Source organism: Strix aluco, chromosome 27 (genome assembly GCF_031877795.1).
Source record: "Strix aluco isolate bStrAlu1 chromosome 27, bStrAlu1.hap1, whole genome shotgun sequence".
NCBI classification, from domain to species: Eukaryota; Metazoa; Chordata; class Aves; order Strigiformes; family Strigidae; genus Strix; species Strix aluco.
This window is the reverse complement of record NC_133957.1, coordinates 2,093,291-2,110,154: the sequence shown is the minus strand read 5'-3', so window position 1 is coordinate 2,110,154 and position 16,864 is coordinate 2,093,291. Positions and strand designations below refer to the sequence as shown.

Genomic DNA, 16,864 nt, shown 5'->3' with positions numbered 1-16,864 from the left:
CCAGCGCAGATGACAACACAAGCTTATCTCAGCAGGGTTTGCTAACAGCATCTCCAGATTTCGCTACCACGGCTGGCGGCTTCACAGCTCGCGTAGGGCTTTCTGCATTTGATGAGGGCAGTGACAACCTAGTTTTGTCTTAAATAGTGTCTAGACCTCCCCACATGCAAGGTATTCATAACTGCTTCCAGACTATGCTATAAAGGGTTGATTTAGTCCTTTGTGGCTCCCTGTCAACCTTCTCTAGTTGTCTCCACATCTCTACAGCCATTTGCAAAGGGGGCTCTGCAGTGGATTTCCCACCAAGCTGAGTAGCTCGGTCCCACCGGCTGCCACCCCCAGGACTCCTCACAGTTGTATTTCTTTGAAAACCAGTTAAGAGGATCCTACCTTCCTTCTGACTGGGGAAAAGACATGAAATATTCCTGATGGGATTGTGGCACTCATCTAAGTGGACTGTTACTAAATTAAGGTGACAAGGTTGCATTGAGCTTCTTGGACAAACTTTCCCAGTAATCTCAGCTGCTCTGCTCATCATCAGAACTTTTGATTGGACTTCAGGGAGGTTCTGTGAGAAATTTAGAAAATATCTTGCTTCCTCTACATAGAATAGACCATTAATTAATATGTTGGACAAAAAAAGGCTTACTCAGATACATGCGGTCCAATGTAGATTTGGGACCTGGCAGGAGAAACGGGACTAGAAGCAAGATAAGGAGACATAGTTTGTCGTAGTTTTTTCACTCCTTTCTTTATCTGCAACCACAATGCTAACAAAATCCATATGGAATAGAATCATAGAATCATTCAGGTTGGAAAAGCCCCTCAGGATCATCAAGTCCAACCCTCAGCCCGACTCTACAAAGTTCTCCCCTACCCCACATCCCCCCACAGCTCATCCAAACGGCCCTTAAACACCCCCAAGGGTGGGGACTCCACCCCCTCCCTGGGCAGCCTATTCCACTCTCTGACCACTCTGTCGGGGAAACATTTTTTCCTAATGTCCCATCTAAACCTCCCCTGTTGGAGTTATAGAATGGAAGTTGCGATCTGTCCCATGATTATTTAATGAGCGACTCCTGGAGGGAATGATGGAACTGAGATGTAGCCACGTGTCCTGGCTGACTGGCTAGATCAGACCAATAGGACTTGTACCCTGAAACCCATTTTCAAAGCAGGGGTGCAGTGTGTGGCCGCCCCACACCAGTCTTTTGTAAACACCTTCCATTTCTTCACTGATTTTTTTTCTTGAGGTTGGATCAGATCTCCATAAACTGGTTTATATATTTAAAGAGTTCTTTCAAAAATCTCATCATGCACATCAGAGTCGTGCCCTCCCATAGACCAATACACACACAACAGACAGGGTTTCAAGCTTTTAGTTGCCAAAGACAAAGGTTCCAAACAGCCTGAGCTGAAGTGCTCAGAGAAAGCCTGAGGAAACAACAGCAACTATAACAATATTGTCATAAAATGGAGGCGTGTTGTTGGAGAATTCAGGAGATGGCTGTGCAGGGAGAAGAGAGCTCGGGATTCTGTCAGACTAGTGATTACTCATTGGTGGGCATGAAAGCCACCCTTGCTTCCAGTAGCGAGGGGAATGCATCCTTCCTATTCCACTGACAGATTTTTTTGAATGCAAATATTACTTGTGGGAAGCATCTCGAGGAGAATCCGTCAACTCCACAGACAGGCCTGTAAATGCCCGCTTGAGAACACCTCCCTCATTCAGAGCTGCACCCTCCAGTCCCATCTCCAGGGCTGCAGGTCCCAGCTCCACATCTCCCTGCTCCATAACCACCTTCCCCTTCAGGGAGAGACCCACCTCCAGAGCCATACCCCCCACTGCTACATCTGGATCCCCCACCAGTAGACCCATACTCTCCACTGACAGAACTAGAGATAACACCACAGGTCGAAGCACCACCTACACAGATGGAGCTTCCCTCACCATCAGAGATGGAACTGCTGCGGCCAGAGCTCCTCACCCCTCCACTGTGGGGACTGCATCTGCCAGAGCTGGATCCCCATCCTCCTGAGCTGTGGCCACCTCCAGACATGGAGCCTCCACTACCTGAGATGCCCTCACCTCCATATCCTGAGCTTTCTCCTCCTCCTCCTCCACACATGGATCCAACACTGCCAGAGCTGTATCCCCAATGACTTCCTCCTCCTCCTCCTTCAGACATTGACCCTCTCCTGCCAGAGCTGCTGCCACCACCAGAGCTCATCCCTCCAGACATGGAGCCTCCACTGTCTGAGCTGCCCCTACCTCCAAAACCTGAGCCACCTCCTCCTCCTCCTCCAGACATGGAGCCATCACTACCAGAGCTGGATCCCCAGTGAACTGAACTTCCTCCTCCTCCACCTCCAGACATGGACCCTCTCCGACCAGAGCTGCTGCCACCACCAGAGCTCATCCCTCCACTGTGGGGACTGCATCTGTCAGAGCTGGATCCCCATCCTCCTGAGCCATGGCCACCTCCAGACATGGAGCCTCCACTACCTGAGCTGCCCCAGCCTCCAGACCCTGATCCTCCTCCTCCTCCTCCAGACATGGATCCACCACCACTGCCAGAGCTTGATCCCCAATGACCTGAGCTTCCTCCTCCTCCACTTCCAGACATGGACCCTCTCCGGCCAGAGCTGCTGCCACCACCAGAGCTCATCCCTCCACTGTGGGGACTGCATCTGCCAGAGCTGGATCCCCATCCTCCTGAGCCATGGCCACCTCCAGACATGGAGCCTCCACTGCCTGAGCTGCCCCCACCACCAGACCCTGAGCCTCCTCCTCCTCCTCCTCCTCCTCCAGACATGGATCCACCACTACCAGAGCAGGATCCCCAGTGACCTGAACTTCCTCCTCCTCCTCCTCCAGACATGGAGCCACCACCACTGCCAGAGCTCGATCCCCAGTGACCCGAGCTTCCTCCACCTCCTCCAGACATGGACCCTCTCCGACCAGAGCTGCTGCCACCACCAGAGCTCATCCCTCCAGACATGGAGCCTCCAGTGCCTGAGCTCGATTCCCAATGACCTGAGCTTCCTCCTCCTCCACTTCCAGACATGGACCCTCTCCGACCAGAGCTGCTGCCACCACCAGAGCTCATCCCTCCAGACATGGAGCCTCCAGTGCCTGAGCTCGATTCCCAATGACCTGAGCTTCCTCCTCCTCCACTTCCAGACATGGACCCTCTCTGGCCAGAGCTGCTGCCACCACCAGAGCTCATCCCTCCACTGTGGGGACTGCATCTGCCAGAGCTGGATCCCCAACCTCCTGAGCCATGGCCACCTCCAGACATGGAGCCTCCACTGCCTGAGCTGCCCCCACCACCAGACCCTGAGCCTCCTCCTCCTCCTCCTCCTCCTCCAGACATGGATCCACCACTACCAGAGCAGGATCCCCAGTGACCTGAACTTCCTCCTCCTCCTCCTCCAGACATGGAGCCACCACCACTGCCAGAGCTCGATCCCCAGTGACCCGAGCTTCCTCCACCTCCTCCAGACATGGACCCTCTCCGACCAGAGCTGCTGCCACCACCAGAGCTCATCCCTCCACTGTGGGGACTGCATCTGCCAGAGCTGGATCCCCATCCTCCTGAGCCATGGCCACCTCCAGACATGGAGCCTCCACTGCCTGAGCTGCCCCCACCACCAGACCCTGAGCCTCCTCCTCCTCCTCCTCCTCCTCCAGACATGGATCCACCACTACCAGAGCAGGATCCCCAGTGACCTGAACTTCCTCCTCCTCCTCCTCCAGACATGGAGCCACCACCACTGCCAGAGCTCGATCCCCAATGACCCGAGCTTCCTCCACCTCCTCCGGACATGGACCCTCTCCGACCAGAACTGCTGCCACCACCAGAGCTCATCCCTCCAGACATGGAGCCTCCAGTGCCTGAGCTCGATTCCCAATGACCTGAGCTTCCTCCTCCTCCACTTCCAGACATGGACCCTCTCCGACCAGAGCTGCTGCCACCACCAGAGCTCATCCCTCCACTGTGGGGACTGCATCTGCCAGAGCTGGATCCCCATCCTCCTGAGCCATGGCCACCTCCAGACATGGAGCCTCCACTACCTGAGCTGCCCCCACCTCCAGAACCTGAGCTTCCTCCTCCTCCACCTCCAGGCATGGACCCTCTCCTGCCAGAGCTCTGGCCACCACCAGAGCTCATCCCTCCAGACATGGAGCCTCCAGTGCCTGAGCTCGATTCCCAATGACCTGAGCTTCCTCCTCCTCCACTTCCAGACATGGACCCTCTCCGACCAGAGCTGCTGCCACCACCAGAGCTCATCCCTCCAGACATGGAGCCTCCAGTGCCTGAGCTCGATTCCCAATGACCTGAGCTTCCTCCTCCTCCACTTCCAGACATGGACCCTCTCCGACCAGAGCTGCTGCCACCACCAGAGCTCATCCCTCCACTGTGGGGACTGCATCTGCCAGAGCTGGATCCCCATCCTCCTGAGCCATGGCCACCTCCAGACATGGAGCCTCCACTACCTGAGCTGCCCCCACCTCCAGAACCTGAGCTTCCTCCTCCTCCACCTCCAGACATGGACCCTCTCCTGCCAGAGCTCTGGCCACCACCAGAGCTCATCCCTCCAGACATGGATCCACCACCACTGCCAGAGCTTGATCCCCAATGACCTGAGCTTCCTCCTCCTCCACTTCCAGACATGGACCCTCTCCGGCCAGAGCTGCTGCCACCACCAGAGCTCATCCCTCCACTGTGGGGACTGCATCTGCCAGAGCTGGATCCCCAACCTCCTGAGCCATGGCCACCTCCAGACATGGAGCCTCCACTGCCTGAGCTGCCCCCACCACCAGACCCTGAGCCTCCTCCTCCTCCTCCTCCTCCTCCAGACATGGATCCACCACTACCAGAGCAGGATCCCCAGTGACCTGAACTTCCTCCTCCTCCTCCTCCAGACATGGAGCCACCACCACTGCCAGAGCTCGATCCCCAGTGACCCGAGCTTCCTCCACCTCCTCCAGACATGGACCCTCTCCGACCAGAGCTGCTGCCACCACCAGAGCTCATCCCTCCACTGTGGGGACTGCATCTGCCAGAGCTGGATCCCCATCCTCCTGAGCCATGGCCACCTCCAGACATGGAGCCTCCACTGCCTGAGCTGCCCCCACCACCAGACCCTGAGCCTCCTCCTCCTCCTCCTCCAGACATGGATCCACCACTACCAGAGCAGGATCCCCAGTGACCTGAACTTCCTCCTCCTCCTCCTCCAGACATGGAGCCACCACCACTGCCAGAGCTCGATCCCCAATGACCCGAGCTTCCTCCACCTCCTCCGGACATGGACCCTCTCCGACCAGAACTGCTGCCACCACCAGAGCTCATCCCTCCAGACATGGAGCCTCCAGTGCCTGAGCTCGATTCCCAATGACCTGAGCTTCCTCCTCCTCCACTTCCAGACATGGACCCTCTCCGACCAGAGCTGCTGCCACCACCAGAGCTCATCCCTCCACTGTGGGGACTGCATCTGCCAGAGCTGGATCCCCATCCTCCTGAGCCATGGCCACCTCCAGACATGGAGCCTCCACTACCTGAGCTGCCCCCACCTCCAGAACCTGAGCTTCCTCCTCCTCCACCTCCAGACATGGACCCTCTCCTGCCAGAGCTCTGGCCACCACCAGAGCTCATCCCTCCAGACATGGATCCACCACCACTGCCAGAGCTTGATCCCCAATGACCTGAGCTTCCTCCTCCTCCACTTCCAGACATGGACCCTCTCCGGCCAGAGCTGCTGCCACCACCAGAGCTCATCCCTCCACTGTGGGGACTGCATCTGCCAGAGCTGGATCCCCAACCTCCTGAGCCATGGCCACCTCCAGACATGGAGCCTCCACTGCCTGAGCTGCCCCCACCACCAGACCCTGAGCCTCCTCCTCCTCCTCCTCCTCCTCCAGACATGGATCCACCACTACCAGAGCAGGATCCCCAGTGACCTGAACTTCCTCCTCCTCCTCCTCCAGACATGGAGCCACCACCACTGCCAGAGCTCGATCCCCAGTGACCCGAGCTTCCTCCACCTCCTCCAGACATGGACCCTCTCCGACCAGAGCTGCTGCCACCACCAGAGCTCATCCCTCCACTGTGGGGACTGCATCTGCCAGAGCTGGATCCCCATCCTCCTGAGCCATGGCCACCTCCAGACATGGAGCCTCCACTGCCTGAGCTGCCCCCACCACCAGACCCTGAGCCTCCTCCTCCTCCTCCTCCTCCTCCAGACATGGATCCACCACTACCAGAGCAGGATCCCCAGTGACCTGAACTTCCTCCTCCTCCTCCTCCAGACATGGAGCCACCACCACTGCCAGAGCTCGATCCCCAATGACCCGAGCTTCCTCCACCTCCTCCGGACATGGACCCTCTCCGACCAGAACTGCTGCCACCACCAGAGCTCATCCCTCCAGACATGGAGCCTCCAGTGCCTGAGCTCGATTCCCAATGACCTGAGCTTCCTCCTCCTCCACTTCCAGACATGGACCCTCTCCGACCAGAGCTGCTGCCACCACCAGAGCTCATCCCTCCACTGTGGGGACTGCATCTGCCAGAGCTGGATCCCCATCCTCCTGAGCCATGGCCACCTCCAGACATGGAGCCTCCACTACCTGAGCTGCCCCCACCTCCAGAACCTGAGCTTCCTCCTCCTCCACCTCCAGACATGGACCCTCTCCTGCCAGAGCTCTGGCCACCACCAGAGCTCATCCCTCCAGACATGGATCCACCACCACTGCCAGAGCTTGATCCCCAATGACCTGAGCTTCCTCCTCCTCCACTTCCAGACATGGACCCTCTCCGGCCAGAGCTGCTGCCACCACCAGAGCTCATCCCTCCACTGTGGGGACTGCATCTGCCAGAGCTGGATCCCCATCCTCCTGAGCCATGGCCACCTCCAGACATGGAGCCTCCACTGCCTGAGCTGCCCCCACCACCAGACCCTGAGCCTCCTCCTCCTCCTCCTCCTCCAGACATGGATCCACCACTACCAGAGCAGGATCCCCAGTGACCTGAACTTCCTCCTCCTCCTCCTCCAGACATGGAGCCACCACCACTGCCAGAGCTCGATCCCCAGTGACCCGAGCTTCCTCCACCTCCTCCAGACATGGACCCTCTCCGACCAGAGCTGCTGCCACCACCAGAGCTCATCCCTCCACTGTGGGGACTGCATCTGCCAGAGCTGGATCCCCATCCTCCTGAGCTGTGGCCACCTCCAGACATGGAGCCTCCACTGCCTGAGCTGCCCCCACCACCAGACCCTGAGCCGCCTCCTCCTCCTCCTCCTCCTCCACCACAAATGGACCCACCACTGCCAGAGGTGGATCCCCATCCTCCTGAGCTTTGGCCACCTCCAGACATGGAGCCTCCACTGCCTGAGCTACCCCCACTTCCAGACCCTGAGCCTCCTCCTCCTCCACAAATGGACCCACCACTGCCAGAGCTGGATCCCCATCCTCCTGAGCTGTGGCCACCTCCAGACATGGAGCCTCCACTGCCTGAGCTGCCCCCACCTCCAGACCCTGAGCTTCCTCCTCCTCCAGACTTGGATCCACCACTGCCTGAGCTCGATCCCCAATGACCTGAGCTTCCTCCTCCTCCACTTCCAGACATGGACCCTCTCCGACCAGAGCTGCTGCCACCACCAGAGCTCATCCCTTCACTGTGGGGACTGCATCTGCCAGAGCTGGATCCCCATCCTCCCGAGCTGTGGCCACCTCCAGACATGGAGCCTCCACTGCCTGAGCTTCCCCCACCTCCGGACCCTGAGCTTCCTCCTCCTCCAGACTTGGATCCACCACTGCCTGAGCTCAATCCCCAATGACCTGAGCTTCCACCTCCTCCACTTCCAGACTTGGACCCTCTCCGGCCAGAGCTGCTGCCAGCACCAGAGCTCATCCCTCCACTGTGGGGACTGCATCTGCCAGAGCTGGATCCCCATCCTCCTGAGCCATGGCCACCTCCAGACATGGAGCCTCCACTGCCTGAGCTGCCCCCACCTCCAGAACCTGAGCCACCTCCTCCTCCACAAATGGACCCACCACTGCCTGAGCTGGTTCCCCATCTACCAGAGCTTCCACCTTTTACTCCTCCAGATATTGTCCCTTTCCCTGTGTTCTTGCTGGCACCACCAGAGCTCATCCCCCCCTTCCCAATTTTTATGCATCCGGTTTTTACTCCAAAGACTCCAGTAGCACTCGCATTGTGGTCAATGACACCTGCAAGAAATGGAAATTATATCCACCTTATTCTTCTTACCCAAAATTTATAAACACATTTGATGTAAGTACTTATGTACTTACACCATCTTTGTCCCTACTCTAGTGGTCATAGTCATCTTTGAAAAGGGGCAACATGGATCTTCATTTATACGTGTACCTATGAAATGTTTTCTCATGTTTTTCTGACTTTATTTCCTATCATTAACATGACTAATATCTTACTCTACACATGAACACTCAGTGCAGCCCTTCCTTTAAGAAAGCAAATAACATGCATTTCTCTCTCCTTTAGCTGGCTTCCTCTTTCCAGAAATTTTGGGACTAGATTTTTTTTTGCCCTCAGTTCTGACATGCACTGCACAGACCTATAGAATAAGTGAGGTGTTTCCCACTTCCTACAAATTTGTTTGAAATTAACGAATAAGTTGCAAAGTCAGTAGCTCAATGTTGACATATTAATGCATATATACATGTATTCACACACACACTCACAAGCATCTACCATTTGCTTCATTTCCCTAGGAAACTGAGATAGGAACGGAGATAGGTTGTTCTGCTGGTAGGGGTTAAGTACCACAGACAACAAAATAGTAACAGTGCTCTTAAAAAAGCAAAGCAAACCTTGAGATACTTACAGATTGTGGCTGGTGAGCCTTCCTGGATCCTGTGAAGGAAAAATGACATTGAGATAATGCACCCCATAGAAGCTAAAGTCAGGCCAGGCTCTATCATTAAGCCAGTGAAAGAGTTCGCTCCTTCCAGGCAGCAGTTCATCCTGGAGATCTGAGTGATAGGTGGAAGAATGGGACACACCGCTTTGTCCAAGTGCTTCTATCCAGGATGGATAGTTTGTACCTACCTGGTCTCCTCCTCCTCAAGGAGTGATCTATACATGGCAATTTCAATATCCAGGGCCAATTTCACGTTCAGAAGCTCCTGATAATCGTGAAGAAGGCGAGTGAGATCATCTTTGGCCTGCTGCAGGGCATTTTCCAACTCCTGAAGCTTTTGCTGGCCATCTTTGATGGCAGAGCTCCCACGCTGCTCAGCATCTTTAACGGTTTCTTGGAGGCTGGCGTTCTGCAGGGGACACGAACAGAATGTTTCCATTTCCCTTCTATAGGACTGGGATTTTCAAACCCTTCTGGCAGTCCTTGGAAATTAAAAGACCTGCCTCAATGACAGAATTCAGAAGATACATTAGACTGGGTAAATTATACATTAGACTGGGTAAATTAACCCAAATTAAATCCCAGTGTAGACAGCCAAAATCTAAATCTGCTTCATTTTGAAGAGGGAACATCATCTCTCTGTTTGCCTTCAAAGGACAGGCCACGTTATACTGCACTGTGTCCCCATGTAACAGTGACTTAAATAGTTTAGTCATGATGGAAAGCATCAGCTTTACCCGTTTCCTTGCAATTTCAATTTCTGATTGCAGTCTTTGGATCTGCCTGGTGAGTTCCTGGACTTCCTGATAACTGTTTCTCAGTTGCTCACGTTGATTTATCCACATGTTCTGAAGGTCCTGGTACTGATGTACAGAGAAGAGAAAGACATATTTGGTTTCTTCACCATTGAGGAGACAGATTTGCCTCCCTATCTTGTTGATGTCTACTCACCCTGCCCTGATACATGGCATCTACTTCAGCTTTGCTACTCTGAGCAATTGTCTCATACTCCTGCCTGACTTCTTCAATGATGCCATCCATGTTCAGTTCTCTATGGTTGTCCATGGACAGAATGACGTTGGTGTTGCCAGCTACTGTTTGCAGCTGGGACAGCTCCTGCAAGGAAAACAAGATTTTGGATTTTAACAATCCATGTGAACAGTCCAGGTTGTGTTACAAGGAAAGAAATGGCGCCATCTGGCCAGTTACCCCCTGGAACTTCCCTACCTGCACCCCTCAGGTCCTATTGTTCCACCACCAGTTTTAATCTTCAAGTGTCTCTTCCAGCCTTTATGACACACCAGACCCCATTTACACTCACAGGTTAAAAAGGACTTTATCATTTCAAAGGTCAAAGATAATCCACTCTCCGCACCACTCTACAAGGTCCTGTCCAAGTGAAATTTCTGAGAACCTCCAAAAGATACACGCCCTTCAAGACCTGAGCGTAAGCTTTTAACCTGAGAAGTATACTCACAGCTTCATGTAAACATCTGAGGAACTCAAGCTCCTGCTTCAGTATTTCCACCCGAACATCAAACTCCATTTTCCCCATGTAGGCACTGTCCAGTTCCTGTAAAAAAAAGCCATAGGCATATTTATAGTTCTTTGATGGCAACCTCTCCACTGAAGTGCAATTCTTGCAAGACTTGGTACATTTCTTTAAAGCGTTCATTTCTGGAGTCAAATAATGGCCCACAAATCTCAGGTTTCATTTGAAAAGTGATTGGAACAAAGGGAAGGTTTTTAACTCTAAGAAGAAAAGAATGGCTTGGAGATAAGCAAAATAGCTGTGGCAATAAATGTGTTCCTGGGAAAAATGCAAAACCAGAAATTTCATTAATTCTTCTAATAAAAAGTTGTCTACATTTTCTATTCTCTTATCTAAGCCATCTATAGACACTATTTAACCCCTAATAACGTTTCCCCTAGGTTGTGACTGAGTGAACAGAGAAAGACTAGCACTTTTTAAATATTCATCTTACAAAGGACTGATTCAGTCTCTAGAAGAAATTATTTCTTGCTAGCCTTGCAGTAAAAAGCTCAGGTTTTCCATTACTTCATTTAGAGGAGAGTTAGATGAAACTAAGCAAAGACCCTTCTTTTGAAAACCTCAGCAACCATCCAGTTATTGCTTTATTTCTGAGCCTTTGATTTAGCTCAGTGTCTTGGATTACTTCACCTTTTTAAGCTCCACAAACTCCTCTTCTTTAGATGCACGCTTGTTGATCTCGTCCTCAAATCTGTTGCAGCAGAGAAAAGAAACAGGTGGATCATGGCCTATCTTACTTTTCCAGTCAAGTGAATCAGAAACCAAAGGGTTTCTGAAATCCAAAAAGGGAATGTGTCAAGTTTTCATTTAACTGTAATTTCTGACAGCTGCAAGGGCAATTGCATCCCCCCCCTGCAAAAGCGTGTGCTAAATTAGCCAACAAAATGCAGTAGATACAACCAGTTCTAACATCCTTGTAATTCTGAACTAAGATTCCCATATTTCACGCCTGTGCACATATGTTGTATTTTGGGTGTAGACAAGATAGAAGACGTGACTCTTCTCAGCTTGAGGCTGATAGCTGGGGGTGTTCAGCCAGAGAAGAGAAGGCTCCAGGTAGACTTTATAGCGGCCTTCCAGTACTTAAAGGGGGCTACAGAAAAGATGGGGAGGGGCTCTTTATCAGGGAGTGTAGGAATAGGATGAGGGGTAATGGTCTTAAACCCAAAGAGGGGAGATTTAGGTCAGATCTAAGGCAGAAATTCTTCCCTGTGAGGGGGGTGAGGCCCTGGCACAGGTTGCCCAGAGAAGCTGTGGCTGCCCCCTCCCTGGAAGGGTTCAAGGCCTGGTTGGACGGGGCTTTGGGCAACCTGGGCTAGTGGTGGGTGTCCCTAGCTGCAGGAGGGTTCAAACTAGATGGTCTTTAAGGTCCCTTCCAACCCAAACCATTCTGTCATTCTCCACAACTACCAGCAGGAGTAGGGAGTCCTGGGTTACTCATTGCTTGCGGGAGGAAGGGCATGAAGGACAGGAGGAGAGAAGAGTGGGATTAGATCTACAGGGCCTTTGATTTTCCTCTTACTGTTCTTGGTTCTACCAAATCTGCTTTGGTCTTCCAGCATCAGAGTGAAATCCCATAACGAACCTACTGCAGAGTAGTGCTATAATGGCTACAAAACTCTCGAAGGCGTGAAGCTAAGCTCTGCCATCCCAGGGCATGATTAACATTGCCTTGGAAAATTCCAGTATGCTTTCTCCCAGACTTGTGGTTATTCACCTATTTTTATAATCTTCAACAAGCTGAAGCATATTATATGCTTCTGGATCCAGCTGCTCCTTCTGGTTTTGGAGCGTTTCTAGCTGCCTCTGCAGGTTGCTGATGTAAGATTGGAAGAAAGAGGTGATATTTCTGCTCTCCTCCGGTCGGGCACTTTGCTGCTGCAGAAGTTCCCATTTGGCCATCAGAGCCTGGTTCTGCCGCTCCAGACATTGAACCTGAAAGGCAAAGCAGAAGCGTCTCAGTCACTGAAAGCACTGGGGAAACACCGACACCAGCACGGGCCCCTATAGCAAAATAAATCCTAACTGATGTTTCTAAAGCAGTAACATCTAGAGGATTTGTCAGGTGGGACCAGCTGCAGTAGCACTGGTACCAACACATGAGCTTAGACTAACGGGGACACACCTTTTTTCCCAATCTGCTGCATAAGAAGGGTGTGGATTTACTGCTGCTTCTCAAACTGATATTGAAATCTTTGCTGGCTTTCATCTCTTAAATGCACAATATTTAGAGGGATGATTGGGGTGGAGGGACACTTCAGCTGTTTCTGAAGTACCTGAGACACCCAAATACATGAGAAGATTTCGCCCTCTCTCAGAAGACCACACGGTACCTCTCTCTTCCTAGATATACCTTGCCTTAGAGAAGAGGTCAGAAAGACCTATGACATGCAGAGCTGGTATTTTTGGAAACCAGAGGGATAACATCTCTTCAGCTGGGACACTGAAGAGGTTATAACCTGGAAGCTGACATCCAGAAGGTTTCAAAAGTTTTTTTAAAAAAAAAAGTCAAAGGCACTACTATTTTTCAGGACTAAACATGCTTAAAACGTCTGCGTGTAACCAACACCTTTTCTGTAGGGTAATACAAGAAGCCCTGAGGTTTTCACGTGTAACAAATAATACAAGCTTCCACCCTGCGCAGAGACACATGTCACCACCCAAACAAAGGCACATGTCAGGTCTGTGTGGGTGGAAGTGTTTTTGTGGCTTGTTTTGTTCCTGTGTCTGTGAGTAGAAACGAAAGAGAAGACAAGACTGCAGAGAGAGGTGAAAGTATCGTGGTGTAAACCAAGAAAGAGGTAAAGAAAGACGTGGGGGCCACTGGCCACCTGAAAGAGGCTAGGACCTCCGAGCAAAGAAGTCATTTGGTTTGGAATTTGGAGAAATACAACAATTTGCTTTGCTTGAGAAAAAAAAAAAAAAAACACATGAAGGATGTCCAAGTCCATCACCCGTTTGTCCTGCTGGCATCAACAATTCCCAGGCACCAGACTAACACCAGCCATACAGGAACCCTTTTCCTCAAAAGAGGAGTTAATGTGTCGGTGACATCCCAGTGGTTTGTTACTGTCCTGCCACAAAAGATTACTCAGAGATACTTATCCCAGGGCTAAATATAAGTGATTCATGCAGCAGCATTTATAGCGAGCTATTAAAAACTTCACACCAGCACAAGGGAATCTAGACAATGCTGTGATTTTGGGGGGAGAAGGTGCAACGTAAAGGTGTCCCCATGACTCGGACAGGCAGAGCAGCACCCCCTTATATTTCCTCCTTCCCAGATAACAAGTAAAAGATAGAATAGGGACTCACCTTATCGATGAATGATGCAAATTTGTTGTTGAGAGCCTTAATCTGCTCTTTCTCATCTGACCGCACTCTCTGGAACTCGGGGTCAACTTGTACTTGTATTGGCCTCAGCAGGTTGGTATTGACACGGACCTCCTCGATGCCCCTGATAACACCAGCCTGCCCAAAACCCTGTCTAGGCCCTTGTTCACCAAAGGCACTTCTACCAAGGCCTCCTCCAAGTACTTCCCTGCCTGAACTTCTTCCGCACATTCTACCAAACCCTGCTTCACCACCTTGAAAAGCTCCCACAACATATCCTCTTCTACCAAAGCCACTATCAAGATGTTGCCTACCGCCAAATCCCAGGTACCTCCCGTATCCTCTTCCTTCTCCTCCATAGCCTCCACCAATAGAAACATTCCTAAATTCACCAAGGTTGTGGAGACTCCTGCTGCCATATCCATACCAATGACCACTGTATCGTTCTTCTCCTCTATTGTCTTCACAATGCCTTATGGTAGATGAACTTCTCCCACCACCCAGTGTGCCACAGTGAGCGGAAGAAGAACTGAAATTCCCATCCCCAAATCTGGAGAAATGTTGGCTCATAGTGTCACTTTCAGAGCGTTAAGAGAAGGCAAGAGAGCAGATGGGAAAGGGTGTAAATCAGGAGGAGAAATGAGAGTGAAGGATCCTCACCTCCTCTGGTGGGGGTGATGGAAGTTCTCCTTTATACGTTCTGGAGGAGTTGGTCTCCATTCCGTGGTAATTAGCAGGTCTGTTAATATTGTTATTGGGTTTGGTTCATCAAGCAGCAATTAATGGCTGGCTGCCTGAAGAGAGGTCAGAGTAAACACCACACACCAACGGAGGAATTGTGAAATTCCCCAAATCCCGCTTGACTCATGAGTTTTTCTCAGATAAGATTTCCTTATCTTATTAGCCTGCCCTCCATCATTAATTACAGCTTGCACAGTTATCCGTGCACATTACCACGGTTTGTTCTCTCTCAAATTTACCCACCTCTTTTGGCATTTCATTTCATGAGACAGAAGGCCTTGATATCGTCCTCATATTGACTTCATGGTGGCTCACGTTGCTTCGCCACCACACCAGGAGTAGCTACTACAGAAAGCAAGGACTACTGCTCCCTTAGCTTCTTATTCTCTCCTTTCTCTCATTCCCAGTATATCCACCCATGAGTAAGTCTTGCTGCTGCAGGGCTGCAGGGAGAGGGAAGGTGTTGAGATCTGGTCTCCTCGCTAATGGCATAAAAAAAAAAAATCTGCATTTGCCTCATAAAGCTGAAATAGCATCTAGAAAACAGAAAAAGATGGAATGTCTCTGTATTGATTTTAGCTTTAAATAAATGGATACATTTTAAATAGAAAAGAGAAAGCTCTGACATAAACTTTAATCAATTAAACCAAACATTTAACTATTTAAGATTAAGATGAGGTCACGTTAGGAAGCAGATGACCCATCACTTCCATACACTCTTAGACCTTCTGCTCCTGGTCCTTTATGTGGAAGTAGTTAGACCATGAACTAAAACTACCTGTTTATGGGTTGTTGGTTTCTAAAGGTCATGCCACTGGACAGCTGCAATATCAAACACAGAGCTGGACTCCAAGCTTTTCTACACAGATTCTCCCACTGACCATCTGCCTGATCCATCCTTCTTTCCTCTCCTCAACTCAGTGCAAGTGTCCACTTTTCCAGTCTGAGCACACTCTGGTGCAAGACTCAATGGCCATGGACTCATTAAAAAGCATTTGAAAGCCAAGTCCTGCTGCTGACAATGCCACTGAGAGTCTTCAGCCTTGCCTGATATCTCTAGAAGACAGCTCAGATCTGATGCACTGTCCCCAAAAGCACTGGTGGAACAGTTTTCACACAACAACCACCTCCCCTTTGTCCCCTACACAACATTCAGAGGATCTGGGCTTCACCCGAAGGGGATGTTCTTCCTTCCAAAGCTGCTGGATAAAGCCACACTGTGAACCCTTCAGTTATATAGAGGTTAAGTGGTCAGGGCTTGGTAATCCTTGCTCTGGCTCCATTTGGAAAGTGCCTCATAAATCCCCTAAATGAAAGGTTTGTAGGGAGAAGTTACTAAACCAGCTGTTAGACCAACTGAAATATCTTGAGGGGGACAAGATTTTGGATGCTCAGCGACCAGATGAAGGGCTTTTCCTAGAAGCAGACACAGTGTTTTCCAGACAACCAGATAACAAGTACTTTCCCCTACCAAACTTGGTCTCTTCCAGCCTTACACCAGGAATGGCCAACTGGTAGCCCAGACCTTCCATTCATGTTACTCCTTCGTAATTAAACTTTACTAGTTACCCGCATTTTACTGAGAATTTTGACCAAATTTCTCACTGAATTCCTGCTTTTTACGTACCTATTTGGAATGAGAATTCTGTGTCCTGCTGGAAAGAATAATTATGGTGAACAAAAAAAGTGTGTAACGACCATGATTTTAAAAGGGGGTGGGGGGTGTGGGCCGGAATCTGGAAACAGAACCATTTCAATACATCTGGGTAAGGTTTGCCAAAGCATTAGGATATTAGACAAAAATCTTTCCTATTCTGTTTTAGTTGGGCTCAGTAGTTTGTAGATGCTGGTGCATTTCAAGAGAAACCAATGTAAATTGGTTTTTACTCCCATATTTCAGTCAAGCTGAAAGATGCTTTCAGAACTGTATCTGCTCCCTGTAAAATTCTTCATAGGACAAATTGTGTCTGAACACTGCTGAGGATGAAACTCCTTTGTGACCTCGGAGCCATTACTAGGCTCAGGTAAAGATTAGGAGGACAATGACTTCATGTCAGGAGGACGTGAGACTCAGTGACCCATGATCTCCTCTGTGAGGTCGGAGCTAATACATCCCTTTTGCTTGCCCTAACTAGCAATTCCTCAGTGACATGCACAAGAGTTTCTAAAGAGTTGTTCACCTGTCTACTGAGTTTGTGAATGGCTGCTCTGGGTGCAATTCATCTCCATCCCTTCTCTTTCCATTTTGAGAGTGGCTCGTTCCAATGAATGCTGCATCAGTCAATACTTTAGATCATCCACATGGATCTTGGAAGGAAGTGTGATGAC

The 16,864-nt window shown here is 50.8% G+C and overlaps 1 pseudogene; it reads right to left on the bottom strand.

Moving 5' to 3' along the window:
• Positions 1–9,094: 9,094 nt before the first annotated feature.
• Positions 9,095–14,515, bottom strand: LOC141915922 (keratin, type II cytoskeletal 8-like; annotated as a pseudogene).
• Between the last annotated feature and the right edge of the window lie 2,349 nt (positions 14,516–16,864).